Consider the following 19,144-nt stretch of genomic DNA (forward strand, 5'->3'; position numbering starts at 1 on the left):
CGAAAGATCATGACCTGAGCTGAAATCAAGAGTCAGACGCTCAACCAACTGAGTCACCCAGGCGCCCCTAACACACTTGATTCTTAATGGCCCACGTAAGAACTGTACAATCCAGAAACCAGGCATGGGGTTAAGTTAGTAAACATGTTGGATGAGAATAATTGAAGAGAGGCAAATATTATGTCATAGGTCATGGTGAAGAGGGATTTTGTTACTTAAGTTTTCCCTTAGATTGTTTAGAATTCATCTTCTATTCAAATATTAGTTTATTCTGGCAGCAAAACACTGTCCTCTGGTAAATGCTAGAGAGTGACTCACAGAAGTTTCCACAAACATACGTTGTTTTTTTTGTTTTTTTTTTGTTTTGTTTTGTTTTGTTTTTCCTTTTTCTTTTTGGCCAGAACTCAGCATCTTTATAAGTGCCTGATAAATGTTTGGAATCCTCATTAGGAGTGTATATCAAGAGGCATGATGATGAGAGGACTCTTATTTCCTTTGGGTCCCTGTTTGCCTCCAATTTTGTAGTCAGCAGGCGGAAACGAGGTAAATATTAGTACCTGTCTGTGGCCAGGGAAAAAGTGTTTATAATGCTTCCTTTAATCCGAGCTCAGGGTCAGAGAGAACCAAGGTACAAGGCCAACCAGCCTTTCTTAGCAACCTACCACATTGACAAACTCATCATTGTCCTCTCCCTAGATTTTAAATATGGCACAAAATAAATGTTCTTTCTCCTTCACTTTATATACGTAGTATGGCCCCTCCCTGACCAAAGCCTTGTTATTCTTTTTTTTGATATCAATTTCTTTATTATAAACAATTATTCAAAAGATATATGTATTATACCAATTATTTAAACATTTCTCTTTGTTGTTGTTGCTTGAACATTTCCTTTTTTTTTTTTTTAATATGAAATTTATTGTCAAATTGGTTTCCATACAACACCCAGTGCTCATCCCAACATGGTCAGAGACCTTGGTGACTATGGAGTGTGTATGTGCACTATATTAAAACTAGTGGCCTAAAAATAGTTGTGTACAAGTCGAAGATGCACGTTGGTCGAAATTCAGGCTTGCCAAGCCCTAGAACTCTTAACCTGGGAGAATGGCAAGCATATCTTGCCCTGTTAGCTGGAAATCCTAACCAAGGGAGAATCCAAAGGAACCCAATACACAGGCACTTCTAGTCACAACAGTGGTTCTCTACAGGGGCAGTCCCATCATTTAGGAGGTGTTCTGGGAATCATGGGTACATTTTTGATTGAATGTGAAGGCATGCTAACTGGTATTTGGTGGCTAGGAGCCAGGATTGACAGATGTGTGGGACAGTTCCATAGAACAAAGAGATTGTCCTGCCTGTCTTTCACATGTCCTTCAGGGCAATGATGTGGGTGAAAAACCTATTTATAGTTATTTGAACATAGACCCTAACTCTAATTTTATTTCTTCTTTATGTCGCACATAGAACATTTATGTTAATTTTAAGAAGGTTTTTCTGTGTGATGGTAGGTTGTATCACAGATGAATTTCATTTCAGGACAGTGAAGGAGGTGTTTCGTTATAAAAAGGGATAGGGGTCTTTTACGATTGACAACTACCGTTCTATTTTTTTGAGTTTATTTATTTACTTTGAGAGAAAGGGAGAGGGAGGAGCAGGGTGAGAGGGAGAGAGAGAGAAACACGAGATCATGACCTGAGCTGAAGTCAGATGCTTAACCGACTGAGCCATTGAGGCACCCTAACAACTACTGTTCTAGATGTTTGATCGTGCCTTATCTTTTCCATGGCAAATTCACAAATTATCTACAATCTCATCCAATCTTAGGCATAAACGGTAGGGAGGCATCAATCTCAGGAGTCCACATTTAAATCTTAAAGTATGAAGAATCTCAGTTGGGGGCTGCTTCCATCTGCCTTACCCCATATTAGAAAGAAATTAAAGATAGGAACAGCCAAGATTTCTAAATTTTTTTTTTCAACGTTTATTTATTTTTGGGACAGAGAGAGACAGAGCATGAACGGGGGAGGGGCAGAGAGAGAGGGAGACACAGAATCGGAAACAGGCTCCAGGCTCTGAGCCATCAGCCCAGAGCCCGACGCGGGGCTCGAACTCACGGACCGCGAGATCGTGACCTGGCTGAAGTCGGACGCTTAACCGACTGCGCCACCCAGGCGCCCCAGGAACAGCCAAGATTTCTTGTGGAAAAGGAAATCATAGTGAAGTTATGTGAGGATGGGAGAGTCTGGGGTTAGACATCAAATTAGGTGGATATGTTTGCCAGGGGCGGAGATCATGCTTTCTCTGTCTTCTAGCCTTCCACCTCCAAACTCTACCCATCCTAGATAAACACACACAAACCACTGCTGTTCCTGAAAATGTAAAGTGCATGTCCCAGTTCCTCCATACACACTGCAAACAGACTTCCTTTGTTCTCAGGATGTGTGCTGGACAGTAGAAGGTTTACACGAAAACATGCCATCCACCAAGCTCCAGACATTCCATTTGAATGAAGGTGCCAAGTGAAAGGTTTGGAAAGATCTTCAAAAGAAGATCCAGAGAGGTAAAGTGTTCATTAATCAGGACCCTACAATTATAAGGATCTGAGGCCTTTTCCCATCATTAGGTTGAAGCAGCTGCAAATAATCACAGTGGGAAAAAGCAGTGCATGACACCATGATGTTATATGCTTAAAATTGCAGTGGGACATGGCAAAGTGACTTTTTTAAAAGAGAGAAACAGACTAAAAGGGAGGTTTTAGAGACCAACCAAAGAGAAGGCTTGATCTTCAAAACTTAGAAAATTATGGGATATTTTCTGCTGTTGAGCATAATGTGAGATCTCAGCAAGTAAAAGAATTGACTGAGAAATACGTGTTGTTTGTCTCCAGACTGGATATGTGTCTCTCATGAATCTCTGCAAGACCCCTTACAGTGGACTTGTGGTTTGGAACAAATAGGTAGTGAATTAGGCTGAGGTATGGAGACAAAGGACATGATGGAGGAAAGTGATATGGTTAAGAGGAGGGCAAGCTTCATGGGTATGTAACCTGTGTTTACAAGGGCTCCACACTTGGTTTGATGCCCTGCTGTCACCATTTTGAAATTATTAACAATTTTTGAACAGGGACCCCACATTTTCATTTTATACTGGGCCCTTCAAATTATGTAACCAGTTCTGGTGAAGAGAGAGAACCTCTAAATCTCTCTCAGAAGATTTGGTTCAAATCCAAGCTCCACCAGTAGCTAGCTTTATGATCTTGGGCTACTTATTCAACCTCTTAATCTGTAAAATAGGAGCCATAATGGTACCATCTCCTAAATAGGTAGAAGATGAACAGAAGACTAAAGAAAGACTAAAAGAAACAATATGTTGTGAAGACAAAAAAAAAAAAAAAAGCAATATGACAGTATTCAGTCGATATTATTAGTGTTATTATTAATGACAAAGATCTGGAGGACATTGCAAAGGCACCAAGGCACCAAGCAGTGCTGGGGTAGAATTGTTTTCTAAACTCATTCTTTCTAACACATTTGTGTTCTGGTTGTGTGTGTATTGATGTCACCATCCCTGTGGCAAGACAGGCCAAGATAATTTTCTTAATTGCAGGCTTCACTGACACATTTTGTGCCAGAACCAAAGGAGAGTAGGTGTTATTTCAGATCTGTGAATCATCACACACACTCCTTCATCACATATTTCTTATAGATTTAAAGAGTTTAACTCTAACCAAGATAATGGAGACATTATTTTAGAATGTAGAAATATGCCCATATAAAGGCAACTTGCTATTGAAAATACTTCCTTCACTGTGTGGGCCTGCCAAGTCATTTTATTTGCCATACAGTTATTTAATGCGATGTTCTCAACCAAAGGAGGTGCAAGTCAAAAAAATCACCAGACCCATTTTGCTAGGACTACAAATTAATTATTACCTTGTCATGAGTAAATTGATTGTATTGTATTAGAATATAGTTTGGGCTTAGTGAGGAATGAAATGTGGAAGTAAGGCCAAGTGGAAGCATTTTCTTCCATTTGACTGAATACCCCCTATTAATTCCTTGCTTATTACTATAATTAAAAGTAGTCTTTGGCAGTATGTGCCCTTTTAAAATTATTTCTGAAGTTTAGAACAAATTTTTTAAATGTGAAATGGATTTTTTTTAAAAAGGTTTTAATGTATTAGATATGTCATGAGTATTCCAGTTAGTGGAAATACCTCGGCTACCATATTGTGATAAGGAACTTTCCTCCAAAGAGTTGAGTCATAATTCTGAAAGAAAACTCTCCAGTTGCTAGGAAGACAAAATTGCCTATGTGATATGGGAAGTGAATTCTTTCTCCCAACCAAGGCTAGTTCCATGGTTACATGTGAAGGTAAAATTGCTCTCCCGTTACTTTCTAAACATTTTAACTTTGGGCTTTACTCCATCATTCAACATAATCTGATAAATGCAGCATTATGGATTTGGAGATGACTCTCCCTAATTTTGTATACTACTTAAAAAAATGTTTTTATTATAGTAGAACTATATAACATAAAATTTACCATCACAACCATTTTTTAAAAATATTTATTTAAGTAATCTCCACAGCCAATATGGGGCTCAAACTCACAACCCTGAGATCAAGAGTCGCATAATCTACCAAATGAGCCAGCCAGGGCCCCCCAATCACAACCACTTTTAAGTGTATAGTTTCAGTGGCATTAAGTACATTCACATGTATTGTGTTTATTTAGGGGACTTCAGTGCCTAAATCTGCCAAATCGTTGCCACTTGTAAATTGACACTTAGAAAAGGAAGTGACAGACTTGAAATTGACAGTTGAGTGCACCTTTGCAATTTATGAGAGAGCACCCCACACCAGGCAAGGGTGGGTGCAACTCAGGGCTCAAGAAACAAGAGGGGACCAGGACAGAGGTTTTTGGAGATTACAGATGGGTTGACCTCTGTCCTGAGGTAGGTTAGAAATAGTGAATTTACTGCTGTCCTTGGTCCTTTGTAAATCTTCCCAACAAATTACAAGATTGCCTTGCCTCCTCAGATATTTGCCTTTATAAATTTTTCCCCCCTAACTTTATTTATTTATTTTGAGAGAGAGAAAGAACATTCACATTCGAGAAAGGGAGGGATGGAGAGAGAGGGAGAGAGAATCCCAAGCAGGCTCCCTGCTGTTAGCACAGAGCCCAATGTTCATAAACCTGGGAGATCATGACTTGAACTGAAACCAAGAGGTGGACACTTAACTGACTGAGCCTCCCAGGTGCTCCTAAATTGTTTCTTTTTATCCCCATAGTTTTATCCTTTCCCTCTATTGGTTTTCTATCAATACATAAACTCACTGTCTTTCATTTTAGTAAAGCAGAGAAACCAAACCAACCAACTAAACAAACCCTCTCTTGTCAAAATCCTCCTTTGTTAGCCCCACATTCTTCTTATTTTTTATGTTTTTTTTTTTTCCTTTCAAAGCTATATAAGCCAATATGGACGTGGTTTAAAGCATCAAATTATCTTCCAAGGCATTTGACAAAAAACAACAGTTTCTGCCTTTCTCCTGCTTCTTACTCCCCAAGAAACAGCCACTTTCCACTCTTGTAATAATACATATTCTTTAAAAATTCATCTTCACAACTCCAAATCATAGTCTTGTTCAAAATTTTCCAGCTTTGGCTTTTAGGAGCTCTTTCAGAATGGCTCATGTGTCACTTTTGTTATTTGAGCGCTTCCTCATTTTCTGGCACTATACTTAATTTTCTCCAAGCTCATCTTGTATTTTCCTTGCCTGAGCCCTAGAATCCGCCATCTCTCCAAGTAGTTCTGGTTCCTTCTACTGGAGAATGGTTTTTAGAAACCAAGATCTGAGGGTGCCTGGGTGGCTCAGTTGGTTAAGCGTCCGACTTCGGCCCAGGTCATGATCTCGCGGTCCATGCGTTCAAGCCCCGCGTCGGGCTCTGTGCTGACAGCTCAGAGCGTGGAGCCTGTTTCAGATTCTGTGTCTCCCTCTCTCTGACCCTCCCCCATTCATGCTCTGTCTCTCTCTGTCTCAAAAATAAATAAACATTAAAAAAAAAAGTTAAAAAAAAAAAAAAGAAAGAAACCAAGATCTGGACACAGGTGTGCTCATTGCTGTTGGTGGGAAAGGAAGACCCTGCTTTTAGTCTTTCTCAGTGGACTCAGTGAGGGAATGTATGCATGTATTCCTATGTATATACACATATCTATACCTATCTACCCTCTATCCATTGTATGTTAAATGAAACATGAGCTCATACTGATGTCTGCAGCTCTAAGTTGGTATTACAGTATTTATTCTAGCTTCTCCCCTTGTTTATTTGTAAATTTTTCCTTTAACTGTGAAGAACCTGCCTCCTATTATCAATTTTTTTAAATTGTTTTTTCCCACCCTAGTATAGATGTGAGGTGGTTTTAGAATTATTAACCTGTATCCCTGTAAGAAACCAATTTTTAGACTACAGTATTTATATACAATTCTTTTTACCTTTATGTTTTATTTTTAGCTTTATTGTTTCCAGTCATGATACCACTTTCCAGTTATTTTAGGTCAGCTCCTTCCCCACCCCGTTCAGAAAGGTTATGTCATGCATATAGTTAGATTCATTGTTCACATTCTGCATTCCATTCTAGGATCTTCTAATATCCCAGCTGATTTTTTAAAAAATTGCATACATTAAAGTTCCTTCTTTGTAATATATAGCTCTATGTGTTTTGAAAAATGCAATTATGTGTATACTACCCCAGTGCCCTGTAGAACAATCCTATAACTCTAAAAATTGCCTAGTTTCTTTTTTAAATAGTAGAATGATTTTATTGTGTTAATATGAAAAGTTTTCTTCCTCATCTTCAAAAATGTTTCAAAGAAACTTAAAACAATTTGTAGACCATGAAAATCACATTATTTACAATTGCTATTCATAGTTAAAATGGTCTAATTTCTAATTCAACTTTTTTTCAACGTTTATTATTTTTGAGAGACAAAGAGAGACAGAGCATGAGTGGGGGAGAGGCAGAGAGAGAGGGACACACAGAATCTGAAGCAGGCTCCAGTCTCTGAGCTGTCAGCACATAGCCTGATGTGGGGCTAAAACCCACAAACCACAAGATTATGACCTGAACCGAAGTCAGATGCTTAACTGACTGAGCCACCCAGGCACTCCTCTAATTCAACTTTTGAATGTGCTATCAGATTCCTTTAAGGAGCTATGCAATACCGTATCTTCCACTGGTTCCAGAGGGCTCCACTAGTTCACAATTATGAGACAGTAGAGCTATTTCTGAGATATCCCCTGTTAAGTGCCCATAGGGATGGGTGAGATGAGAGTTATTGGGAAGCTAATGGAAGCAGGTGGCACATGGGGACAAGATAAATTCTAGGTGACAGCAGATAGGGTAATTAACTTGGGCATCTGACTGTCAGATACAGTAATTATCTGACATCAGATAGAGTAATTAACTTGGGCATCTGAAGACTGGAGGTCTTCAGCAAGAGAACGTGATTATCAATTTATTGCTTCTTGGTTCCCTTCATGGACTAATCCATTAAAATGGGTCTGGGCCCTTTAAATATTTTTTCCTTTGGCAGCTGTCACAATGTTTTATCAGTAGAGGGTGCTGGAGAGAGAGACACTGAAGGAGAACAAGGTTTTTCTTCTTGGTTCTGATGGCTTCTTAGGCTTATTGAGAGGATGCTTCCTTTTTCACTGCTCGGTCCAGTGCTAAGTGCCTGTAGGGTGTAACTTTTGCTATGTGACTTCCTCAGCTCTTGTCTTAAACAGCAGCAGTGTGGCTGGAAGCAGCAGACAGCACAGCTTTCAACTCAGCTGGGGTCGCTGCTTTGCATGGGTATGCTGGGACCCCATCAGGATGGCTGTCTAATGAACTGGATGTTCAGCCTTGTCCTATTCAGTGGCTCAGAACTACTCTGGTTCAAACCCTATGCAGAGGTGGAAGCCTCTGCAGGTCCCAACCCCAGCATTGCCCACAGTGGAAGCTCATCTCACTCTTTGCATGTCTCCCTCATTCCCCATTAGCTTTACCTCACCTGTGTCCCATGACTGTCCTGCCATGGACACCATGCATTCCAGGACTCACACCTGCAGTGACCCTCTGTACTCTGCCTCTCTCTCTACCTGTTTCCCTCTGCATGCCCAGCCTGCCCACCAGCTCTGGCTGACCTGTGTCCAGAGGGTTGTTTCTGCTTTCCTGGCATCTCTCTGGGCCATCCCGGGCCTAGACAAGTTCTCTGCCATCAAGTGGGCTGTGATCACACCTTCTTTAATGAGCTTTGAAGTTTGACCTCCTCCAAGTTTTTCTTGTTTTCTTGTGTTTTTTAAGTGTTTATTTACTTAATTTTGAGAGAGAGAGAGAGAGAGAGAGCACAGGAGGGGCAGAGAGAGAGATGGACAGAGAGAATCCCAAGTAGGCTCTGCACTGCCAGCACAGAGCCCAACATAGGGCTTGAACCCATGAACAGCAAAATCATGACCTGAGCCAAAACCAAGAGTTGGACACTTAACCGACTGAGCCACCCAGGGGCCCCCACACTTTTCTCTTTTTGGTTCTTTCCCTTAGTTCTTCATTTCCCCTCACAGCTCTCAGTCCATCTTTATAGTTACCCTCCTATCACTGCTCAGTAATTCTTTATATTAAACTTCCCCTATTTAAATTACTCTGTGGTTTCTGCTCTTGATTTGGCTGTGACATATAAAGTCTGTTTTCATTGGGAGAGGGCACAGGTGTTCTTGGTCTTTTGTTAAATCTCATTTCAAGAAAGAGAAGAAAGTGATTTACTCTCAGGAAACTTGATGATAATACTGGCCCAGGCTCTGGGTAGAGGATCTAGTTGGTAGAGAAGCCCTAACAGTAACTCAGACCCCAGGCCCTAGGTACTGGCTTTTAGCTCAAGTAGAGTTCTGAGAAAGGGGAGTTTCCTGTATGATGAAGGGACAGCTGCTGAGTACATGTCATAACCTGGAGCTGGTAAAGGTTCAAAACGTTTCTCAGACATCTGCCTATAGTGAAGTCAGAGGAGTTATTCTGGAAACAGTATTACTTGTACTGAGATGTAAAATACAGCTTCTTTCATTGAGCTTCCCACTTAAAAATGGCATAATAGCCACATAGTTTCTAAGTGAGACATGTTTTCATACAGAAAAAAGGGGGGAAGATTCTTCCTTTGCTTCTTTCTGATTCTTGCCAATAATGCATTTTTAATTTTTTCTTTTAATATATATTTTTTAAAATTTTAAGTAGTCTCCACATAGGGCTCGAACTCATGATCCTGAGATTAAGAGTTGCATGCTCTATCTACCTCATCAGCCAAGTTCCCCATCTAACTTTTTCTTTTAAAGAAAATTTCCTGGGTCTGAAAAGGAAGTTTGAAGTTCTTATGAGATTCTGCTAAGATTCTGTGAGATTCTGACTAAGAGTTCTTGAATGTTCTGTTTCTCTTATTCTGCATAGTTTTTAGATTTTAACCTGGTGTGGTTTGAATAGTCTTCTTCTTCTTCTTTTTTAAATGTTTATTCTTGAGAGAGAGAGAGAGAGAGAGAGCATGAATGGGGGATAGTCAGAGGGAGGGAGACACAGAATCGAAGCACGCTTCAGGCTCTGAGCTGTCAGCACAGAGTCTGACATGGAACTGGAACACACTAATCTTGAGAATGTGACCTGAGCCAAAGTAGGACCCTTAACCACCTCAGCCACCTAGGTGTCCCAGTCTTCTTTTGTTTCAATGTTTGTTTGTTTATTTGTTTATTTAGAGAACATCCACCTGTGTGGTAGGGGGAGGGGCAGAGAGAGAGAGTGGGAGAGAGAGAATCTCAAGCAGGCTCTGAGCTGCCAGTACAGAGCCCAACGCAGGGTTCCATCTCACTGCCGTGAGATCATGACCTGAGCTGAAATCAAGAGTTGGATGCTTAACCAACTGAGCCAGCCAGGCGCCCCTCAACAGTCTTTCTACCATACCAGTATTTGTTAACCATGCTCTAGTTAAAGAGTGAAGCTGAGATCCTCCAGTATTCCTTAAAGATCTCCTTGGTTAACTGGACCACATCTATAATCTCTGATGATTGTATAAGATAGCAGTCTTGCTCATAAAACAAGGTGTATAACCAAGGTCAGACGATAGCTCACAACCACTTACCTAAAGAAGGAAGGAACAAAAAACTCATCTGAATACAGGAGGCTTGTTTAAAGGATTTGGCATCTCTCCCATTGTTTTTCTATATTTGTCCTCATAGTGAGGTAGGAATTATTTTGAGATAAGAAAACCAAGCTAAATAAATTGGGAAGATTTGTCCAAGAAATTGTCAGTGTTTGCATGTAGACTAGAGGCTGTATTCTAACTCTTGGACTAGTATTCTTTACTTAAATATTTATTAACTTTATCTTTTCTTCAGTATAGGAAAGGGCTGACTATGCAATAACTAGCTTTTCTTGAATGAGATAATTTCTTTTTTCTAAATCATCAGTCAGAAATAGTAAAAATTAAGTATTATTTATAATAACAATGATGATAATAAAGCAATCACATTCTATTGTTTTGCAGAACATCCTATTGTTTATAAAGAATTTTGATATATATTATCCAATTTCAATACCTCAAAAATATTTGCTAGGTAGGTTGAAAATGTACTATTCTATTTTATAAAAGAAAAATAGAGGCTCAGGGAGATTAACTGACCTTCCCAAGGACATACATTTATCATTCTGGTGGAGGCTGAATTTGAACTGAGGTCTATCTGACTCCAAAACCTATTCTTCTAGCCATTCTTTTCCTACATATATTACATAATAGCCCAAGATATGTTAAGCATATATGTTGTTCAACAAATTATATGCACCCAGAGGTCTAGTCTGGTGGAGAGAGCAAGAGCTTTTAAGTGTTCCAGACATGAGTCTAATTCTGAAGTCAAGTAGAAAAAGAGTGGGCACAAACTAAAATTAAATATGATTTTATAACATGTCTTGTGATAAACACACAGGCTTTTAATGTAGATATAGTACCCTCAGATATAGTACCCCCATATGTAAAGTGTAGATATTCTTATTTCTCTCATTTTATATATATAGGAACAGAGGTCCAGAGAAGTTAAGCAAATAATCTGAATTCAGATCCCTCTGATTCCAAAATGTGTACTCTTTTTGGATTAATGCAACTGACTTCAAGAGAGGTATTCATCTGAGAAGGTTCTTCAGGGAACAGGGAAAAGAGCTGGCCCTTTTTCAGGAGCCTGACCACAGAATGAGGCCCTGCTTTGAAAAGAAATAGTGTATTTAATTAGAGAGTGGAACCAGGCAAGCTGCTGGTGGAACTAGTCTTCTGTTGATCTGATAGGCAACTAAGAGGACATCACCACTCATGGCCTGGTAACACAGGCAATGCTTCTGACTTCTTTGTCCATGGTCAAGGATACAATTGAAAAAAAAAGCATACATTCTTTCCACAGGTTTGTCGACATCAGTAGACAAATTTAGGTTAGACTGCATCCATTAGCAAGAGCACATGTTTGTTGCGGATAATAGAAGCATAATCACCTGTACTACATACATTTCTATTTCTCTTAAAAAATTTTTTTTGCTTAGAAAATGAAGTTGAATTCTAGATGGCTAAATGAGGATTAAATGGAACCTTGTATTCTTTGACTAAATGGTGTCCTTCCCTGTGTTTATAATGGTGCATATTTCAGTGACATGTTCTGGATTTTCTGGGACAGTTTCTGATTTCAAGTTATGTATTCTTTTTCCCGAAAAGCATTTCTGCTTATCTGGTCTATTCTGCTCTATCATCTGTTGATTCCTGCATTAAGAAAACAAGGGAGCCTGCATGGCTCATTCGGTTAAGTGTCTGACTTGGGCTCAGATCATGATCTCATGGTTCATGAGCCTACATTAGGTTCTGTGCTGACAGCTTGGAGCCTGGAGCCTGCTTAGGGTTCTGTGTCTCTTTCCCTCTCTGCCTCTCCCTCACTTGTGCTTGCTCTTTCTCTCTCTCTCTGTCAAAAATAAATAAACATTAAAAAAAAGAAAACAAGAGAATGGTGTATGACAAGTAATTTACCAAAATCACCCTTAAAATTAAATTAAAATTAATTTTAAATTGAATTAAAATTAAATGGAAATGACAGCTATTATCCAAGTCAGGCAAAATAGGTTTCTAGTGTGTTCCCCCACCCCCAAGTATATGGGTGCCTGGGAAGGATATATGAATTTCGACTTGAACCATAAAGTACACTGACTAGCCCCTTGGGGTTTCCTGGTGATGGATTTAAAAATATTTTTTTTTATCATTTATTTATTTTTGAGAAACAAAAGAGAGACAGAGTGGGGGAGGGGCAGAGAGAGAGAGGGAGACACAGGATCCGAAGCAGGTTCCAGGTTACAAGCTGTCAGCACACAGCCCGATGAGGGACTGGAACTCACGAACCCACGAGATCATGACCTGAGCCAAGGTAGGTCAGCCACTTAGCCTACTGAGTCACCAGGTGCCCAGTTATGAAATTTTTCTTACTGTTTTCACATTTTGTTTTCCAGCTATGCATCTCATTTTTTTCCCAGCTAGAAATCCATACAAGTACCAGAGTTTATTTTTGACTGAGTCATAATCATGAATGAAGAATCATGGATGGAGAACATTTTATTTGCCCCTCTAATGCTTTCCTAAAATCACTAATTAGCTAAAGGGAGTCTTTTTTTTTTTTTTAATTTTTTTTAAAGTTTATTTATTTTTGAGACAGAGAGACAGAGCATGAACGGGGGAGGGTCAGAGAGAGGGAGACACAGAATCCGAAACAGGCTCCAGGCTCTGAGCGGGTTAGCACAGAGCCCGACGCGGGGATTCAACTCACGGACCGCGAGATCATGACCCGAGCCGAAGTCGGCCGCCCAACTGGCTGAGCCACCCAGGCGCCCCTAAAGGGAGTCTTTAACATAAATACTGAATTTTATTGAATGTGTCCCTTTCCAGTTTCTCAGAGGCTTTGGTATATAAGTTATTCTCAGTATGGCAGAACCTGTCAGAAACACTTTGAGGAGAAAATGCCCATATATAGAAATGAATATTTTTTTATTAAAAAAATTTTAATGTTTATTTATTTCGGGGAGAGAGAGACAGAGAGTAAGGGAGGGGCAGAGAGAGACAGACACAGAATCTGAAGCAGACTCCAGGCTCTGAGCTGTCAGCACAGAGCCACACGCAGGGCTTGAACCCGTGAACCACGAGATCATGACCTGAGCTGAAGTTGGATACTTAACCAACTGAGCCACCCAGGTGCCCCATGAATATTGTTTTTTTAAAAAAAGAAATGAATATTAAACCTATGTTTGATTAATTCAATTGTGAGATCATTGTTTACTGTTACACAGTCACTGACAGATTTTGTTCTATCAGGAAAGTACATTTTATTATGCTAAAAGTATATTTACTCTAGATTGTTAATAGGTTCTGAATTTATAAACTTCTTTACTGTAATGCATATGTATTTGTTGTTTGCAAAAATATAGACAATACTGTTATTTATGGAACACTTTGGCAATTTAGAAGGTGAAACATAGGAATTACTTACATAAATTAGGAGTTAGGGGAGCACCTCCTGAGTGTCTCACTTGGTTAAATGTCCAACTTTGGCTCAGGTCATGATCTCGTGGTTTGTGAGTTGGTGCCCCACATCAGGATCTCTGCTGTCAGCACAGAGACTAAAAAAAAGAGAGAGAGAGAGAGAGAGAGAGAGAGGAGAAGGCCCTGAATGACATAATGGAGTCAAAGTCTTTGAGGGGACTGAGAGAGAGCCAAGTAAAGGCAGAGCAGAGCAAGAGAGGCTTTTCATTTGGTTATCAAATGCCAAACAGAGGGGTAGTTGTTAATATGGAGAATAAATGAATATTCAGAAAACAAATATTATAAAATACGGCATGCTTTGGGATATTCACTGATCACATACAGGAAATAAGAGAGAACGTTTTACCCACTGTGAGTAATTCTTTAGAAATTCAAATACTGATCTTTGAAGGAGACAGGGCATATGGAGCAATGAGCTTTTTCTAAATTCAGCAAATGTTGAAATCTGAAGAGAATTTGAACCAGACAGGGTGTTGGCATTAATGCACAATACAAGCTAACACATGAATAATCTATGGATTTATTCTCATTGGTTCTTTTCTTTGGAGGGATACAGTATAAAATTTTTTTTAAGATTTTATTTTATTTTTTATGTTTTTAGATTTTATTTTAAAATAATATCTAAATCCAACATGGGGCTTGAACTCACAACCCCGAGATCAAGAGTTGCATGTTCCAACAACTGAGGCTTCCAGGTGGCCCCAGTATAAATTTTTTAAAATTAACTTTAGACAAAATATTAAATAATACTACAAAGCTTATATATATTTAACAAAAAAAAAAAAAAAAAAAAAAAAGCAGTGCTTTCTCCCTCTCCACAGCTGAGGCTTTGAATTCTGTGGCAGTTTTCCTGATTATATTATGCCTATAGCTATACTGCTGTTTCTTGATTTATAAATTTTAGGCTTTGTCTATTAACTCCACACACATATACTTCCCTTCCCCTATCCTCTTAATATCATCTAATCTAATGTCTAGCTAATTCAATATTTAATATTTACATTATTATGTTAAGTGTTGGTCATTGGTAAGCCAAGTAAGTATATTTGACTACTTTTCCTTCATTGTACAACTTTTCTTTAGAGTTAAGAATTGGCTAGTTTTTCATTTTATCAGTTTTCTGTCAATCTTACCAAATGTTTCATTAGGTTTTCAGATGCTTATCAATGCTACATTTAACATTTCAGATAATCAATTGATTATTTCTGTCCTCTTGCTCTTATCTGGACTGGTTGATGCCTGGATTGTCATCCCAGAACTGACCATCTTTACTAGTTTTATGTGTGACATTCCATGTTTCCTAGCTTCCATATATGTATATATATTTCTTGGTCAGGTCCCTCATTTTGCTGGGACCCATACTTCAGTAGCTTCCTAAGAAAGAGTGCATGGGCGTCTTTGGATATTTACCCTCATAGTTGATTGTTACTTAAGCATAGGAATAGAATTCTAGGATGAAAATAACTTCCTCTCAGAACTGGAGATGAATCCCCTTGTTGTTTTCTGAGCTCCATTGTTGTCAAGAAGTTTGATGCCTATTCTGATTCCTGATCCTTTTTCTGTGATTACCCCCTCCCCCAACCCTCTAGAAGTTTTAACTTTTTTAAAGTTTATTTATTTATTTATTTATTTATTTATTTATTTAGAGAGTGAGACAGAGTGGGGGAGGGGCAGAGAGAAAGGGAGCAAGAGAACCCCAAGCAGGCTTTGCTAGATCAATGCAGAGCCTGCTGTGGGCCTCGATCTCACAAACTGCAAGATCATGCCCTGAGCTGAAGTCAGATGCTTAACTGACTAGCCACTCAGGCGCTCCATTAAATGTATTCCTAGCATCCTGATATTTTATTCTGTAATTCGATGTAAGTCTTTTTTTATTCATTGGGCTGGGTAGTTAGTGGACTTTTTATCTGAAATTGCATGGCTAAATTTCATGTTTTTCAGCTCTGGGATATTTTCTTGTTTGATTTATTTAATGATTTTTTCCCATCAGTTTTTTCCCCCATTTTCTCTTTCCAAAAATCCTATCAATTCGATGTTGGACATTCTGGAAAGATCCTTTAAGCATCTTATTTTTCCCCTCCTATTGTCCATCTTTTTTATCTTTTGATTTACTTTTCTAGATTTCTTTGCTTTTATCTTCTAACACTTCTTTTGACTGTTTTTATTTCAAGACCATATTTTTAATTTCCATTAATTTCCATTTAATTTTATTTTTCTTGTTCTGATTATTCCTGTTTTAAAACAACCGTCCTCCTCTTGTTTAATGAATATAATACCTTTTATCTCTCTGATGATATCAATTATAATTTCTAATAAGGATTTGTTTTGTTCTTTGTGTTATCTTTGTTGCCTCTGGGCTTTATTGTTGATGTTGGAGGTTTTCCTCAAATATCTTGTAGTCATTGGTTATCTACTTATATTTTAATAATCTAACAATATTCTCCAGAGGTAAGTTGGGTATACTAATTTATTTGTTCAAATATATTTTAGTTACAAGACAGAATTTTATTAAATTCTCTATCCACTTATATTTAATAATGAGACATGAAATGCTTCTTTTTATGCACAGGAACTGCTCATGTTTCTAAGTCCTTAACCTTTCTGACTGTCTGCAGGGCAAATTGGCTGCCTGCTTCTTGGTATCCACCTCTTTGCTTATTTAGGGTTTAGCTTCTTTTGCTCGGCAATATCTGTTACCATTCTTCCATCTGTTTCCTAGCTTTCAAAAATGTGTTGTTTTTCCTCTGCTGATGTTCATTTCCTATCTGCCCCTGAGGTTTGTACCATTTTTTTTTTTTTGGTGGGATTTCCAAAACAAAAAAAGGAGACAAACACATCTAGTTTATCTGCCATATTTAATTGGAAGTCCCTTACTGGTTTTTGATGTTGACAATCTGGCTCATGGATATGGAGATGTCTTTTGTGTCTGTGAAATATTAAATTAATAAAAATGTGTTGGTTTTGATTGGCCAGCATTATTTTCTTCCCTCCCCTGGTAAAAATACTTGCTTTATTACTTTGAGCAAACTGCCCTTTCTCTAATCCATGTGATTCTGGTGGGGCTGCCAGTCACAGGACCTCAGCCCCTGAACACAGGAATGGGCATGTGATCTAATCTGGAAAATTGGTTTTACTATCATGAGAACATGACTCCTTAGCAGGGGCAAATAGAGACCAAATATTGCTGATGGTGCTGAGTTTTAATTTAATTTAATTTAATTAATTTAATTTTATTTTATTTTATGGGTAACCCCTGGAGGGATGGCACATGATTGTGCTAGCCTGGAAACTACCTCTGCCTCAGTAAGAAAGGGATTTGATAGCAGTAAACTAGGTGATTCATGAAATTTTATGAGATGGTTTTAGAATCAGGTTTGGAAAATAATCAGTTACCAGTGTATTAGTTTACCACTGTTGCTGTAACAAATTACTACAAATGTAATAGTTTAAAACAACACACATTTATTTTATTATAGTTCTGGATGTCAGAAGTGTAAAATCAAGATCTGCTCCTTCTGGAGGCTTCAGGGAAAAATCGGTTTCCTTACTTCTTTTCAGCTTCTAGAGGCTGCTCCCTCCTTGTTTCCCTACAGTCTCCTGGTTTTGTTGACACATTGTTTCTCTCTGATCTCCTGCCTCCTTTCTATACTCTTGTGATTACAGTACACCCATTCAGATAGTCCTGGATAATCTCCGCATCTCAAGAACCTTGATTTGATTACATCTTCAAAGTTCCTTCTACCATGTAAGGTAATGTATTCACAGTTTCCAGGGAATACGAGGTAGATTTTCAGGAGCCATTATTCAGCCCACCACATCAAGGAAAGCTAAGCAGCCAAGAACACCCCTGGATTACAGTGCAACATGGTCATAAATCTCTGCTGCTGCCAACATTGAATATTCACATACAATGCTGTCAGCTGGAACCCCAGAGCTGCCTTGATTCCTTCCCCCTGCAAGCAGGGTACTGATTGTTACTTTGTCATCCAATGTCTGTTCTTTTCTCTTCTTTAGTAATAGAATTTTCAGCTAGTCTTATGAATGCCCAGAATAAATACCCTTCAGCCTTCCTAAAGCTAGGCATGGCCCTGTGACTAAGTTTTGGGCAATGAAGTATAAGTAGAATTGTCTTGTGGAAGCTTCTGAGAACCTTCCTAAGGAGATAATTGGGATTTTCCTGGTGCTTTATCCTTTCTTGTGGTCTGCTATCATCTTGGACTATGAGGACAAGGGACTCATGTTAAGAATGGTCCAATGAGCCTGGGTTCCAGGGAACTTCATGGTATATAGCAGGGCTGCTATACAAACTCTGGACATTTTGCCTTCAGGCTCAGGTTATGTGAGAGAGAATTAAAATTCTGTTTTGATTAAGCCACTGTTTTCTATCATGTTTAGTGGAACTTAATCCTAAGTGATACACTGAGGCTTTCTTGTTCAGCTCCTTCTCCAATTGAGTGAGCTGCTCCAGTATCCTTCTCATAAGCTTTTTTTTTTTTTTTTCCTTCTTCTTAAGGTAGAAGGATATTGTTTCTGGGCCTGCTGGAAAGAATTGTACCAGCCAAAGGAAGGTTTAGAATGTCACATACTGATAGCATCACAGTGATTCTATCATAGTCAGAAAACTGATTACTGAGTCCTCCAGTTCTCAATAGAGGAGACGCTATACACCCTTGGGACATCTTGAAAATTTGTTGACCTGTTTTGGCCTGTTAAAATGATTGGAGGATGTGCTGGCATTTAGTGGGCTGGGGCCAGAGATGTTCTGCAATGTACAAGACAAACCCATACATCAAAAAACGTGTTTTTTGAATTGAAAGAGACTTTTGAACATCCTACAGGACTTTCATGTAGGTATAAAACTTACAATTTTCTTTGCCTAGAACCCAACACCATTTTATATGAAGTTTTATGTAGTTTTTACATATTTTTAAGATTGCGGAATTGTCCTGGAATGTACGTATTATGTACATACGAGAAAAGATTGCACACTGTTTGCTGGGGAATGCAAGAGGTACTCACTATTTTGAAAATGCGTGTCTCTGACAATCACACTGTTCATGGTGTTTGAGTCTCCAGTACAACATGATATGCATTTGTGGTTGTTGCATTCACAATGATTCTACCCATAGGTAGAATCTGAGTGCCTAAGAATTTACATTCTGAGTTATACATTATTTTATTGTAAGTGTACTTTATTTATCTTTTATTTTATAATTAGGTCATTACACTGGTTTTAAAAATGTTTTGTGTAAATTATATTATCTATGAATTTCATTTCAGGCTAGCAGAGGAGGCATTATTAAATGTTTGTTACACAAAGAGGGCATCAAGGGCACCTGGGTGGTTCAGTCAGTTAAGTGTCAGACTTCAGCTCAGGTCATGATCTCACAGTTTGTGGTTCAAGCCCCACATCGGGCTCTGTGCTGGCACCTTGAAGCCTGGAGCCTGCTTCAGATTCAGTGTCTCCCTCTCTCTCTGCCCCTCCCCTGCTTGTACTCTCTCTCTCTCTCTC

General features: G+C 38.8%; 1 long non-coding RNA gene across 1 annotated transcript in view; it reads left to right on the forward strand.

Moving 5' to 3' along the window:
* The window catches only part of LOC123580783, a 32,374-nt gene that overhangs the window by 458 nt on the left and 12,772 nt on the right, over window positions 1-19,144 (forward strand). The gene's annotated exons all lie outside the window — the stretch shown is intronic.

Source organism: Leopardus geoffroyi, chromosome A3 (assembly GCF_018350155.1).
Source record: "Leopardus geoffroyi isolate Oge1 chromosome A3, O.geoffroyi_Oge1_pat1.0, whole genome shotgun sequence".
Lineage (NCBI taxonomy): Eukaryota > Metazoa > Chordata > Mammalia > Carnivora > Felidae > Leopardus > Leopardus geoffroyi.